Below are 15,717 nucleotides of genomic sequence, written 5' to 3'. Positions count from 1 at the left end.
GAAATGTTTAGAAGTATTCTTTATTATATTATTTTAAAAAATTATTACTATTATGTTCTTATTTGTGAATTCATGTGAGAACTCTTTTGGTGCTATGTCATTCCACTCACTGAGTGACTTTGTTACTCACCCCTCTCAACATATTACTGGTTTTATTGCTTAGTGGTGGTATGAAAAGACGCGGTGCTTGGCAGACCTGTGTACTCGCATCTTCCATTCCTCTTGTGTATGTTTGTTTGGTGTGTTCATGGTTGCATATGTCCAGTAATTAGTAAGCCTTGAAACTATTCTGGGGTTGGATGGTGTGTATCCTCCCTCAGGATTATTGCTGCGGTTGTTGTGTGCCAGTCCTGTGGGATGTGGTGTGACATAAGTGCTCTTCATGCACAAACCTTGAGGAAGATTTTAAGTTGTGACATTAACTGACCAATATGAATAAGCTTTCTCGTATTGACCATAGAGGAAAACCCATTAGCATAAAGTATATCCAAATGTTTTGAGGTATTGAAGTAAAACTGGGATGAGTTTTATCAAAATTTTTCCAATACTCTATATTAGAAGGATGACACATGCCCCTTCATTTGTTTCATAAGTAGTATGCCATGTCATATGTGGTGTAGTCACTTTGGAATCATACAACCTCTGCAATCTCGGTTGAGCACGAGTTGGATTGTGCCCAACCTAGGCACAATGCTACAGTAATGTGCCCAGGTTGGGGCGGCCTAGAACCCTAGTCATGGAGGTTGTGGTTCAATGGTCTGTGGGCCATGCCAGCCTAAGTATGCGACCCTGCCTGGCAATGCTGGCATAGATACGTTGGTTTCACCAGCCAGCCCACAATGGTAACTTGAGGGCCCTTGAGTGGCTGGGCCCATTATTTATTTATTTTTTAATCTTTTCTTTTTACTATGTGTAAAAGTCAAATTTTAACCTTCCCAATAAAATCTCTAATTTAAAGGGTATTTAGTCTTTTTGGCTAAAATGACATTTTTGACCTTCTGAACAACTATAAATGGCTAGTTTATGAGGCATTTTAGGAATGAAAATATTTAAAAAAAACTATAAATACCCCCTAAATTCTCAAACATTCAAGATCTTGGCTTCTAAAAAATTTTCAAGTTCAAGAGTAAAGGTTGCAAATCCAAGCTTAAAATTCTTCATAAAACATTCCTCAACCATACTCGAAGGACAATTGGTAGTTAATCGGGTTTTTAAATCATCGTTAAATCAGTCGAGGTAACCCTAAACATTGACTTTAATTTTGTATAATTTCCGGTTCTCCTCCTATCTTTTCCTCTGATAATTCTCCATTTGTTTTTTATGAAAATACCCCCATTACATTCTCCTGATCATGTTTTTCAACAAGTTACTGAGTCCCCGAATATTGGCCCCTCTAGTAACAAGCCTCCATCAAGCTCTACAAAATGAACTTCCGAGGTTTACCAATTTTATAATATTGTTAAATTTCCAAAGAAAGGTACTTGGGCTGTTTGCAAAAAATGTAAAAAGAATTTTTCTTGCCAAACTTAGGGGGTTGGGTGGGGAAGAAATTGCAAAACTTATTATTCAAAATGTACAACCTTTTTATCTTGCCGAAAATTTTGCTTTTATAAAAATGCTTCTTCGTGGTTTTAATCCAAATTTTAAATCAATTTCAAGGAATGCCATGAGAAAATATTTTCTTATTATTTATGAGGATTATAAAAAAAATTAATTTCCGAATTAACTAATGGTTCTTTTAAAATTTCTCTTACTTCCAAAATTTGGACTTCTCGATTTAGAAGCAATTATGTTTGTGTTACCACTCACTATATCAATAACAATTGGGTTTTGCAAAAGTGTATTTTTTATTTTTTTTGAATTAGAACACTGACAAGAAAAGAAATTTCAAAACTTATTATTCAAAATGTGCAACCTTTTTATCTTGCCAAAAATGCCGCTTTTATAAAATGATTCTTCATCTTTTTAATCCAAATTTTAAATCAATTTCAAGGAATACCATGAGAAAATATTGTCTTATTATTTATACTGATTATAAACAAAAATTAATTTCCAAATTAACTAATGGTTCTTTTAAAATTTCTCTTACTTCCGATATTTGGACTTCTCGATTTAAAAGCAAATATGCTTGTGTTACCACTGACTAGATCAATAACAATTGGGTTTTGCAAAAGCATATTTTTAGTTTTTTTTTTGAAATAGAACACTGAAAGACCGCAAGCATTATTGCTATTTATATTACTCGTACTATTAATGAATATTTTATTTTGAATTCTATATTTTCAATTACTTTGGATAATACTTCGGCAAATAATAACGCAATTGAAATTTTAAAAATGAATTTAATGCCTATGTTTTCTAGAGTTTTCTTTCATGTGTGTTGTGCATGCCATGCTTTGAATTTATGTGTTAAAGATGGTATAAAAATAATTGAGCCCCATATTGAAAAAGCTAGAAATTGCATTTAATATGTTAGAAATGGTTCACATCGAAGATATGAATTTCAAACTTATTGTTCAGAAAGGGAAAGAAAATGTATGACGATAGAGATATTATTTCCAAGTTTTGTAATGACAAATTTCCCGAAGATCAAATTACTAATTATGATTGGAAAGTTAGTCATTTGATTAAGGAGTTTTTGAAAATTTTTTATATTGCAACTAATATGTTTTCCGGTGTTTATTATCCCACTACATCTATTATTGTTAATCAAATGTTTTTTATTATTGAGGTTTTTTTGTAAAATACAGGCATGATCCTAATTTTGCTTGTACTGTTGCTCTCTTGAAGGTAAATTTTAAAAAATATTTTTGAAAACTCGAACCACTTCCCATTTTATCTATGATTCTTGGCCCACATTTTAAAATCTATGGCGCTTTTTGCATTATTGAGTATTATGAGGAAGATATGGAGCTTGATCATTCTTTTCATTAAGAAAATTATTGTTGTTTGTTTTATGATATATATAATGAATATCATAAAGAACATGGTGATTGACAGGCTTTCAATTTACCTACAACTACTAAAAGTTCCTCTTCAAACACCAAAAATAGATCCATAACTCATGAGGTAAAATTAATTAACCAAAAAGTTTTCCTGGGTTCTTTTTCTTCTTCTTCTTCAAATCCTAGCACTATTTTTACTAGTTCTTATGAAATAAATCATTATTTAAATAATAATATTAATAATTTTCTTTCTTCAGAAGAAATTGATAATTTTAATATTTTGTCATGGTTGAAAAAAAACAAGAGCATAGTTATCTTGTGCTAGTTGCCATGGCACGTGATCTATTAACTCCACTGATGTCTACAGTTGCGTCAGAGTTTTGTTTTAGTGCAGGAAGAAAAGTACTAGACAATAGGAGGAGCTGAATGAACCAACAAACGGTGCAAATGTGCATATGCCGAAAAGAATGGTTGAGGCTGAAGATAGATTACAAGATCAAAGAGTAAAAAACACTGGTGATGATGGTGGAGAAGGCATATATACGGATATAGAAGAAGTAGATTGATATTACAAAATTCAAAGTGCAAACTTGCAAATAAATAACAATAATTTTGAGTTTTCTTTTTTGATAATATTTTTTTAATTTTTTTTCTTAAGTATTTAGTGATGTAATATTTCATTTAAATTTTAATAAAAATTTCAAAGTTTTGAGTTTTCCATTCATGTAATTTTGTTTTAAATTTTCAAATTTTTGATAAATATGCAACTGTCTAGAATTATTATATATATAATTATTAATATATCTAATGCATTAATGAGATGGCCCAGGCCCCAAAGCATCCCATGCCAACACTCAATCATTATACAAGCCTTGAAGTCCCCGCCATTCTTCACATCCGGCTCTTTCTCCTCCTTTGCCTTCAGTTTTACTTCATCTTTCATATTAACCACAAAGATCACAAGCCAAGATCAAGATCACGGAGATTATTAGGGCTAAGACAGAGGAGAGGAGGCAGGAGGTGAGACAAGGGCGGCAAAGGCAGTGGCCGGAAGGTGATGGGAAGAACGACGGTGGATCCAACTGGGCTTGTGGGAGATCTGGAAAGGTAACGATTCAGAGTGGGTTGTGGAGTGATCAATATTTGATTGATCAATTTTTATATGTCTTGATGTTGGGATTTCTAACTCTTTACTGTTTGGGGTTTTTTTTTCCATGTTTGGGATTTTTATGGTTTTTCTTTATTTTGATTTTTTTATGAATAGCAAGGCTGAGTGATTGTTTTGATTTTTTTTTTTTTATAAACATTGAAATTATATATAAGGATATTATTTCATACATTGTTGATTGTTAATTGGACGATGATTTATATAGCAAAGAGAACTTCTTTTGATTATTTGAAGTTTTAATTGTTTGTAATCTTTAGATGACAAGCTGAAAAATAATAAATGATTGTTTTGATTTTTTTTTTTTTTACAAACATTGAAATTATATATAAGGATATTATTTGATACATTGTTGATTGTTAATTGGATGATGATTTATATAGCAAGGAGCACTTCTTTTGATTATTTAAAGTTTTGATTGTTTGTAATCTTTAGAAGATAAGCTGAAAAATAATAAATGGATATTTTTTTAAAAATATTTAAATTGTGTAGATATTAGATATTACTACATTAGTAGATAATACCATAGATAATACTACAATTGATTGTTAATTTATGTAATAATTTCTTTATAATAATTTGATTAAACAAATAATAAAGTAAAATTCGGATTTTATGGTTTTTACTTTTTCTAAGATTTTTTTCATTAATCTTTTTTTAGAAGTTTTTGAACTTTTAAAATTTTTTATAAAAAAATAGTATCAGGTCGGCATGAGCCCGCCCAAAATGGGTTGTGTCTCGTCCTGGGTTGACCCATAGGGTCTGCGGTCCATGCCAGCCTGGCATGGTAAGAACATGGGCCATGTCGCCCGAGCATGCACAAAGCCCGGGCTGCAATGGGCCTGTGCCATGCTGGACCGGGTTGACCCACTTGACACCACTAGTGGCAAGTACCTTACTATGGTACTTATGCTGAGGGTTATGAACTCACCCTCCTTTCTATTTGTACCTTGACAACTTGCAAAATTTGTAGAATTCCTCATACTTGTTATCTTTCCAGAACAACATGGATCTATATTCACAAGCGTTAATTTTTATCACATGTAGATCCGAATCATGTATTAACTTTTTATAACCATAAAAATCCTCAAGCAAAGTATTATCTCAAGGTAATGAGTTCTTGCACACTCTAGCATTCTCATTAAATTTGATTCTCATATTAGTTGTGTTCAAATTTTATACTTAGCATCTTAGCAACTAGTGACAATTGGGGTATAAGTCTCACATCCAATATACAAAGGTTTATCAACATCTTTAAGCAAAGCAATGAAACTATCACACAAAGTTGTTACTTTATCACTTTGGGGACTATGAACTTCCTCATCAACCGGTGGTTGTTCCTTTTCATGTATTGGTTGTATACTTGGGTCGGCTTCATCATGCAACGCGGTAGGCTTTCATAATCATAATTACCAACATCATCAAAACACAAATGTGGAGCAGAACTAGGATTGGATCTTCAAAATTCCTAAACCCCTGATCCTACCAATTAGTTTGCTCTAGAAATTGATCAACCCCAAATTATTGTTCTTCATGGCACATTGCTTCACCATGACATGTCCAATTAAAGTAATTAGCTATTAATCCTTTGGCGAAAAAGGTGAAGTGTCACTTCATTTGGACTAAAAAATTTCAAATTATCACACTTCCTAGATTGGCATTTAATTAACAAGCATCCATTTTATCAAGTTGTGAAGTTGCAAATTTAATAAATTTAGCCACACTAGTAATAAATTCGTTAGTTAATGCATTACAGCCAGGCAAATTTCTTATTATACATCAATTTGATTGATTTCCATAATGACTAACTAGTATTACATGCAAGGTAATTTGCAACACATTTTGCTAACAATTATGACACATAAGCATAAACATTGCAAAACATCTAAAACAACATTGTAAAATGTAGATCATCTTCCCCATTCATCCATGATAAACAAAATATGTAAACTAATATAGTATTGTAATAATTATGAAAATTTTCAAGTAGCAATATACAACATAATTCAATTCACATAAGATCGATAACTTAAATCGCTACAAAATACTTAATACACTAAATTAAACTCTAAAAGAAAATAATGGAAAGTTTAAGAGGAGAGCAAAACATCAAACCAAGTTAACTAGCCAAGAATGAAGTTTTGGAGGCACTGTTAACAAATTGTTATCCTTGATTTGTTAAGAAATTGTAAAATCTTGTGAAAGAATTGAGGGAAATGTGAAGTGGCCTAAAATAAAAATACATTCTTATGGTTGGTAGAAACTTGCGACATTTTTGGCAATGCAGAAAAGTAGTAAAAAAAATTGTGTTGTAATCTATGTCGACAATCATATTACATCTTATATGTTATTATATTTATTTGAGCATGTTGTAAAAGCATTGCAAAGTGGTCGAAATAAATGACAGCTTTGAATTGTATGCGAAATACATTACAAATTTATGACACTGCAATGTTTGTCTAGCACCATCTGGCACCAAAATTTTGCAACAAGTTTTGCAACAATTAGTAATGGTTGATTTTTTTTTGGACGCAATTTGACTCATATTGCGATGTTTTTGTATTTGTGTCACAAAATGTAGTGATACTTGTCACAAAATTGTGATATTTTTTTGTGTCCCAAATTTATGTGTTGTAAATAGTGGTTTTTCTTATAGTGTTGCTTTAAGTCTTTTCTTTTATTATGAGTTTGTTTGAGGGTATTTGAATATACTTATAACTGAAATTACTTTACTTTAAGAAATCTTTTGTTTGTTTAGATATATTTGTAAACTTGATGTAAGTGAACACCCTTCTTTAGGTGTATTTGGTTTTATGCTAAAATTGGGATTAAAACCAAATCCTACACAACCAAATTCATTGTCCTTTTCTTTCATAGCCTCAAGTATCCATGCAAAGCTCTCTATCTTCAGAACACCGAGTTTGTTATTAAGATCCCCATAGTTGGCCACTTGCTCGCTTACCTTAGAGTTGAACTAGTGCTATCAATTCGGGCCTAACCTGCTAGGTAGGCACACCTTGCCAATAAAAATAGGTAGTTTGGGTTGGTCTTTTGTAAGCCCATTTGGAAGTGAGCCTAAACGGATTAGCCTACTTGGGTCACAGGTTTGGATGGGGTGGGCCTTGTTTTGAGCGGCTTAATTTATAAAAAAAATAAAAATTTATTAAATTATTAAATTAATCACGGTTTCACAACTTATGTGCAGGCTAAATGATTAAAGCAAGGTGATTCTCCTCTCTAATCTCAACAACCATCACATGGCTACAAAAGCATCACCAATCAATCACATCAAAATAACAAGATTACTAGCTAATTAAGGATCATTAACCGCAGCATGAATCTCAACACAATCCCATCCCTCTTGTTGTCTTATCACTCTAATGGTCCTTTTTTAGTTCCCAGAAAATCCATTCCTTTGGATTTTGTTCTTCTTTTCCTGTGCTGAAAGTGGATATAGACATATACGCATCCTCACATCTCCTTCTCACCCAATTCTCTCTTCGATTCAATTCCCTTTCTTTCTTTTTCTCTTTTTTCTTGGATTAAATCCTCTAAATATCACCATCAAGGCCTTCAATCTATTGGTAGTGGTATGATCTTTGTTCTTTCATATTTCTATTTGATTATTAATTTATCTACCATTCTATCTATTTGTTTCAAGATTGTTGTTTAGTCTTCAATTTATGTCTTCCCATTTTTTCTTTGCTTGATTTGGCTGGGATCCAGGGGTTTGTGAGGCATTCTTGAACATGGTTTGTTGATCTTGTGTTTTATTGTGACTTTGGATTGATTGGATGGAGAATTTCCATGAAATATTGTTAACGTGTTTGCAAGATCTCGTCTTGGTTTAGATAACTAACCAAAATGCTTAAGATAGTTTTGCTAGTCATGGTCTTTCTTTATGCTGAGATTTCTCCTAGTTTTCACCTTTTTTAGTGTCTTGGCACTAGATACATTTTTTAGACAAGAATCTTGTGAATGTGTTTGCTTGTTTTTGTTTTAGTTTAGCCAATTAAATAGAGGAATGCAGACAAGAAGATGTTGGTTAGTGTCCCATCGTAGATGTCAAACATTGGTAGTCCTTAGCTTGTTTTTATGCTATAATCTATCTTGGTTTTCATCTTTTACCAGCTACCTTTTCCATTAGATTTATTTATTTTTTTAATTATTATATATATGAGAATTGATCTATGATTTTAAATTAGTTGCATGACACTTGCATTGAGAAATTTTGGTTCATGATAGTATGCCAAGAGTATGATCAATATTATAGATGTTGAGATAGTCTTATAAGTTGTCTTTGATCACAAGTTCAAGATTTATTCATTGATAATCAATGGTCTTATTTTCATTTCATATGGATAACACTTCATCATGAATATATTCTTTAATAATACTAATTTGGTTTATTATTCTATTTCATATAGATGACTGCTCACTTTAATTTCTTTATTTCTTAATAGTCAATCATGGACTTTTTTTGGCAGGTTTTTTCAATATTGTGAAAAGGTTCTTGAATCATTCACATGTTAAACTACTGCTTGGATCTCACTTTGACTTGACCAGCAGGTTCGTAAGTCTAAATTGTGCTAGCTTTCTTCTTTTGCATTAAAATGTATCATGCATACTCTTCCTTATGTTTTTCATACATATTTGGAGAATAGAGGGAAATCATGGACTTCTTTGAATCAAAGTATTAAGTTAAATGAAGAAGAATGGAAAAACACTAATTTTGGTAAGGAGTCAACTAAAAAATCGAAAGAATTTTTTGATATTTGGAATTTCTTTATAAAGAAAGGACAGGTCAAGATGGCATACAAATTGCAAAGTGCAAGGGATGCAATAAAGAGCATAAATGTGGTGGGGTAGAAAGTATGAGACTTCTACATTAAGGCACCTCAAGGATAACTGCAAAATGTTAAAGTTCAATGATATAGAACAAATGTTTCTTGATCATGAAAAGAAAATAAGGTCTAAGTCAATAAACCAAAAGGTTGCACGTGACTTACTAGATGATGCAGTTATAAAACATGATTTGCCATTTTCATTTGTTGAATGTAATGGCATTAGAGCTTGGATAAAATATGTAAATCCTAATGGTACTTGCATTTCTAGAAATACTCTTGTTTTTGATATCACAAGAATATATATGAGAGAAAAAGAGAAACATAAGTATGTTTTGGTTAAAATTCAAAACAAAAAAAAAAAATTTGCTTAACTTTATATGTGTGGACTATATGCACTAGTGAGGCCTACATTTACTTGATTGGATATTTTGTTGTCAAAAATTGGTAATTGAATAATAAAAGTATTAACTTTGCTGAAATGCCTCCTCCATAGTCAGGAGTTGAATTGGCTGTAAAGTTATTTGAATTTTTGAAGGAATAGGGAATTAAAAAAAAATGTTTTCTTTGACATTAGATAATGCATCCAACAATGATAATATACAAGATATTCTGAAAGAGCAGCTCGCTTTACATGATATTTTGCAGTGTGATGGTGAATTTTTTCATATCCATTGTTCCACTCATATATTGAATCTCATTATGCAAGAAGGTTTGAAAGTTGCTAGTGATGCTTTGCATAAAATCAAAGAATTTGTCAAATATGTGTGAGGTTCATAAAGTAGAATGAAAAATTTGAAGAATGTATGAGAGTAATTGGTAGCATTGACGCTAATATTGACTTGCGATTGGATGTGGCTACCCGTTGGAATTTGATATATTTGATGTTGGATAGTGTCATTAAATATAAAAGGGCTTCTGTTTCTCTTAAATTGAATGATAGAAATTATAAGTATATTGTCCTTCAAATAAAAAATGGAAATGATGAGAGAAAATATACCAGTTCTTGGAGGCATTTTATGATATTACCAACTTGATCTCTGGTTCTTCTCATCCTATATCGAACTTGTATTTATAGAAGTTTGGAAGATTGATGTTTTATTTAAAGAAAACTTGTCAAGTGAAGATGTGGAGATAAGTGATATGTGTAGGATGATAAAAGAAAATTTTGATAACTATTAGAGACAATATAGTATGGTGATTGCATTTGGGGCTATTCTTGATCCACGAATCAAGTTGTCAATGTTGGAGCATTTTTATGAGAAGGTTGAGAGTAATCCTACTACATGCCAAGAAAGGTGTTGCTTGTGTGGACAAAGCTATACAAGATTTTTGAGCATTATTCTAAGGCTAATAACTCATGTCTTTCACAACTACAATCTTCTTCTATCATTGCACCTACATCTATACAAAGCCATGGCGGAATTAAAAGTAAGGGCAAAAGAATCTTTGATGTAAGTAGTCTAACACTTTCTTTAGTTCTTTTTTTTTATAAATTTTATTTATCTAATTTATTTATATTTTTTAATGATATCATATCCTAATTATTAATTGTAGGAAATTAAAGCATTTGAGATCCAGTCAATTACAAATGCAGGGAAATCTCAATTAGATCTTTATTTGGAAGAGTCAAAGCTTAAATTTTCATATTATGAAGATTTGGGTGTTTTGGAGTATTAGAAGAATCATAAGCATAAATTCTCAATCCTTGCATTAATGACAAGTGATGTTTTGGCTATCCCAATAACAATTGTTGCATTTGAATCAATTTTTATCTATTGGTTCTCCTATCCTCAATGAGTACAAAGTTGTACCCTTCCCAAAAAAGTACAAGCTGTCATTTTCACCAGTAATTGGTTGCATGGTAATAACATTGGTCATTTCACTTACAAATTATTATTTATGTTTTCACTTAGTTGAAATCTTGAAATATTAGTTTGTTCTAAATCTAATTTTTGACTAACCCTATACTTGTGAGTGTGCATGTGTGTTTTATTTTTATGTAGATAATGAAGATGGAGCAAATATTAAAACAATTATATCCATTGAGGGATCAAACATTCTTGAGATTAATTATTGATGAAGATAAAAGGGAAGGAGGAGATGGAGATGAAGATTTTAATGATGTGATGGTTGATGAATTTTAATGAAGACCATTTTTGTATGTCGTAAAAGAGAGAGGGAGATGAAGATCATTTTAATGGATTAATGATTTTAGCAAACATTGTAATAGTAATGGATGTTTTTATCTTATGTCCAGTTTTTTCCAATTTTGTTAATCTTTTGAACATTATAGGTTAAGTTAAATATATTAATATGTTATGTAGGAACTTTGAAATATAATAATTTATATATATATATATATATTTATGGTGAGCTGGCCATCTTAGCCTATAGCCCAAGGTAGGTTTGGTTGGGCTGGCATTTTGTTTGCCTGCCCCTATCTGCTAATTGGTGGGTTTTGGTAGGCCGTGGGCTGGCTCGCCGTGCTAGCCTGTTTTGACATATTTAAGTTGAACTTGGTGATTTTGCTGCCTTTATAACTACAGCAAATCTCATCCTCGAAAGCATCATCAACTCCACTGCCATTGCACATGCCTGGACCTCATACTTCACCATTCTTTTAAACCGGCCTTCTAATCCATTGTTATGGTGGCAGTGCTTCACGAGAAGAAAATGTCTCTGGTTTTGTTCATATGAAGTTAAAGAGTCTAAAGCCATTCTTTCCATCCGGAGTAGAGGGGTGAAGCAAATGTCTCTGGTTTTGTTCATATGAAGTTGAAGAGCCTAAAGCCATTCTTTCCATCCGGAATAGAGGGAGTGTTTAGAGTTGTGGCCATTATTTACTTTTCTTATGTTGGGTTTGATAACATAGTGACAACGACAGAGGAGATGAAGAACCCAGAAACATCTTAATCACTGCTTTCTATTGTCTCTTGGCTATTGTTTATTGTATTTATTCGTGTGTGTAGTTCATAATGGTGGACTTTATCTTTTTGTCTCATGTTTTGACCATTTAATTGTAATGATCTTGCATTTATGTGCTCAACAATATAGCATTCAATTTCTGATTAAATTTATTATTTGAATGTGTCCTTAGTGTTGTTGTTGAGTTGGAAGAGATGATGCAATTATTATAATTATTTATTTAATAATAAAATTAATGGTTAATTTGATTAATACAGTAATGTTTATATAGGATTTTTCTAATCCAAATTCTAATACGATTGTGACATAAATAAATTAAAGAAGAGGGAAATAATCTTTAAAAAAATAAATGATCTACCAATAAATTTTTTTTTTTAAATTCGGATAAATGTAAATAAATAAAACAAATCATCTTTATCTAGGGTGATAGTTAGAAAAGATCAGATTGAAAAAAATAATAAAAAAATAGTAAATCCAGGAAAAAAAACAAAGTGGAGGGATAAATCCTTAAAGAATCTCCCAATATCTTTCAAAAAATAATATATAACTGGTTAGAATTTAAAATTATTAAATTTTTAAATTTAAAAAAATGATGATAAATCTGAGAAAAAATATATCGGATTTTAAATAAAAAAATATAATATTTTAAATTTAAAGTCGAGAATTAAAAAAATCGGATTTATCATAAAAATAATAATAAATAAATAAATCTGAAAATAAATATTTAAAGATAATAATAAATACCAAAAAGAAAGAGATAAATCTAAGATTTATTTTAAAAAACAAGAAGGTTTTTATTTCTTAGTGGTTATGATTTGGGAAAAAAAAACTACTGTGAAGATTGGGGAGGTGCTTAGGATCTAAAAAGAAATTAAAAAGACAAAAATGACCCGACTTTGAGAGAGGATGAGGAGACCGGACAGAGAAAAAGGAGATCAAAAAAGAAAGAGAGAGATGAAGACGAGGGAAGGAGACGAAGAGCGAAGGAAAAGACGGAAACGAGAATAGACGGAAGGCCAAAGAGAGGAAGAGGATAAATCGATCGGCAACAAAAAATTGAAGAGGATAAATCAAATTTCAAAATTTTTTTTCAATTTTTTCAACAAATAAAACGAGCGTTTAGTTGAGGATTTGTGGAAAAAGAAGAAAAAAAACCAGAGAGAACAGGGAGAAAAAAAAAGAAAGAGACAGAGAAAGGAGAGACTGAGAAGGAAGAGAAAAGGAAAGAAAAAGAAGAGAAAGAAAAAGAAGAAGACGAAGAGAATTGACGTGGTGATGGTCGTGGTGTCGTCAGAGACCTTGCTCCTCCTCGTCTTTATCTCTTTCTCCGATTCCAGGTTCTGATCTTCATTCCAAGGCGTTGAGGAGATCAATGACCGATTCTTGTGAAGAGGAACTTGAAAATCCAAACATCCTTCGTGTCTATAAATTCCTCTCCCACACTCTTTTTCTCTCTCGAAACACTACCACGAGATTTGTCCGAGAAAATTAAGGACAAGACAGAGGACAGCAGTTTGGTGGTGACGATATATGGCTTCTGCCGCCGTCACCACCCGGCAAAACCCAAGAAGCCCCATCGCTAGTTTTCCTCTCTGATCCAAGATCTTGATCTCCATACCAAGGCTTTGAGAAGATCGATGGCGAGAAACAACATTCGATCATAAAAAAATATTCTTCGGGATTTAATGTCTTGCCATTCGTTGAAACCCTTATCATGGTTCGTTAATGAAGTTCTTCATCAAATTGATCTGTCGGCATTTTGATGTTTCCCCAAACAAAAAAGAGAAGAAAAAGATTGATTGCTCCACCATGACAAGCAAGAAGATGCTCATAACTCTAGCACAAATCTCGAGGCAGACCTTAAGAGATTAGTCAAGTGCCTACAACTTCAAAGAGGTAGATATTCTTATGAAATTCCATGCAAAAAATATATATTTTCTAACTGCATCCATGCAAAATGTCTGGAAATAAAATCTTCATTTATTCCCATGTTAATCTTTGTCATGGTGGAACCCACCGCTTAGATTGTTTTATGAACAATGCCCTCTTTAATCAAATGAGAAATGAATTGTATATCATGGTAGTATGCCTTTGTGTATTACATGCCAGCATGCTTTCTCAATCAAAACCTCCATCTCATGTCTTGGCCTTTAGATTTGGCTAATGTTTCAATATAATCCGAGACAGAATGTTATCGTTCGATATTTGGATTCTTTGTTAAAAAAAGAGAGAGAGAAGGGGCTCTGTTACAAAAATTCGCAAAAAAATTTTTGTTGAAAAATTGGGTTTCATTGCAAAATCTATGGAGAGATAAAAAATGAAATAATTGAGGACATACATGCAAAAATATGAAAATGTGTGAAAATACGAAAGCTTGAGGGTTTAACTGCAAAAAGTAATAAATATGAAAAAATACGAAAATGTGAAAGTTTATGGGGTTATTTGCAAAATTTGATAAAATGTGAAAAAATTGAAAAGTTAGAGGATCTAAATGAAAAAGAAAAGAAGAAAGAAAGGGTTTTTAGCGAAGATAAGGGGTATTTTGGTAATTTCACAAGACCCACCTAAGCTTACCGTAATGTCTAATGCATTGTCAATTGCTCTCCCCGAGAGGGCCTCTTCATTGCCTCTTAACAGCCACGAAAGTGGATGGGCTATTGAAGACTCCTAAAAACGCTATTGAATATTCTTAAAGACACTCTTGAAGCTAGCTGTGATGTCCAATGCATGGCGACTGCTCTACTCAAGAGGGGCTCTCCATTGCCTCTTGACAGTCACATAAACCGAAAGAGTTGATGAAGATTTTTGAAGAACTCTCTTTAAGCTCGCTCTAATACATGGAGATAGCTCTCTTTGAAAGAACATCTCCCTTGCCTCTTCATAGTCACAGAAGCAGATGGGCTATTGAAAACCCTTAAAACTCTCTTTGAGCTCATGGACCCTGTTTGAGGTCATTGACTCTCTTAGAGTGATGAGAAAATTCCAAAACCCTTAAAACTCTCTTTAAGCTCATGGACCCTGTTTGAGGCCATTGACTCTCTTAGGAGTGATAAAAAAATTCCAAAACCCTTAGAACTCTCTTTGAGCCCATGGACCTTATTTGTGGCCATCGACTCTCTTAGTAGTGATGAAAATTCCAAAACCCATAAAACTTTCTTTTAGCTCATGGACCCTGTTTGAGGCAATTGACTCTCGCAGGAGTGATGAAAAATCCAAAACTCTTAAACCTGTATTTGAGCCCATGGACCTTATTTGAGACATTGACTCTCTTAGGAGTGATGAAAAATTCCAAAATTCTTAAACTCTCTTAGAAGTGATAAAAAGATTCCAGAACCCATTAAAACTCTCTTTCAGCTCATGGACCCTATTTGAGGCCATTGACTCTCTTAGGAGTGATGAAAATTCCAAAAACATAAAAACTCTTTTTTTGAGCTCATGGACCCCTGTTTGAGGGCCATTGACTCTCTTTGGAGTGATGAAGAAATTTCAAGACCTTCAAAAGCAAAGCATTCTAAAACCAAAAAAAAAAAGAAGAAAGAAAGAAAAAATAACATCGAAATCAAGGCATAAAAAAAAGAATGATGAATCAACAAATGAGCTCAACAATCTCAAGACTAAAGCGTTGAAGAGTTCATAATTTGCAAAAAGTTTCACAAGCTTGAAGGCCGAAACTTATGAAAAGTTAAATCAAGTTCCAAATCAATCAAAGAATGCAAATTCAAATGTCCAAGTTTCAAGTTTCAAATAAACCAACATATGGGCTCAACAACCTCAAGATTAGAGTGTTGAAGAGTTCACAAGTTATAAAAGTTTCACAAGCCCAAAAGCCGAAGCT

The 15,717-nt window shown here is 32.3% G+C and overlaps 2 long non-coding RNA genes across 2 annotated transcripts; both read left to right on the top strand.

Moving 5' to 3' along the window:
• Nucleotides 1–3,779: 3,779 nt before the first annotated feature.
• On the top strand, nucleotides 3,780–11,280 carry LOC120255869. The gene is made up of 3 exons (XR_005535123.1): nucleotides 3,780–4,052; nucleotides 8,598–8,679; nucleotides 10,961–11,280. It is a non-coding gene; the product is annotated as an uncharacterized LOC120255869 (long non-coding RNA).
• LOC120255870 lies at nucleotides 8,686–10,847 on the top strand. The gene is made up of 2 exons (XR_005535124.1): nucleotides 8,686–10,408; nucleotides 10,512–10,847. It is a non-coding gene; the product is annotated as an uncharacterized LOC120255870 (long non-coding RNA).
• Nucleotides 11,281–15,717: the final 4,437 nt, after the last annotated feature.

Source organism: Dioscorea cayenensis, unplaced genomic scaffold, assembly GCF_009730915.1.
Source record: "Dioscorea cayenensis subsp. rotundata cultivar TDr96_F1 unplaced genomic scaffold, TDr96_F1_v2_PseudoChromosome.rev07_lg8_w22 25.fasta BLBR01001221.1, whole genome shotgun sequence".
NCBI lineage: Eukaryota > Viridiplantae > Streptophyta > Magnoliopsida > Dioscoreales > Dioscoreaceae > Dioscorea > Dioscorea cayenensis.
This window is presented reverse-complemented; position numbering and strand designations above follow the sequence as displayed.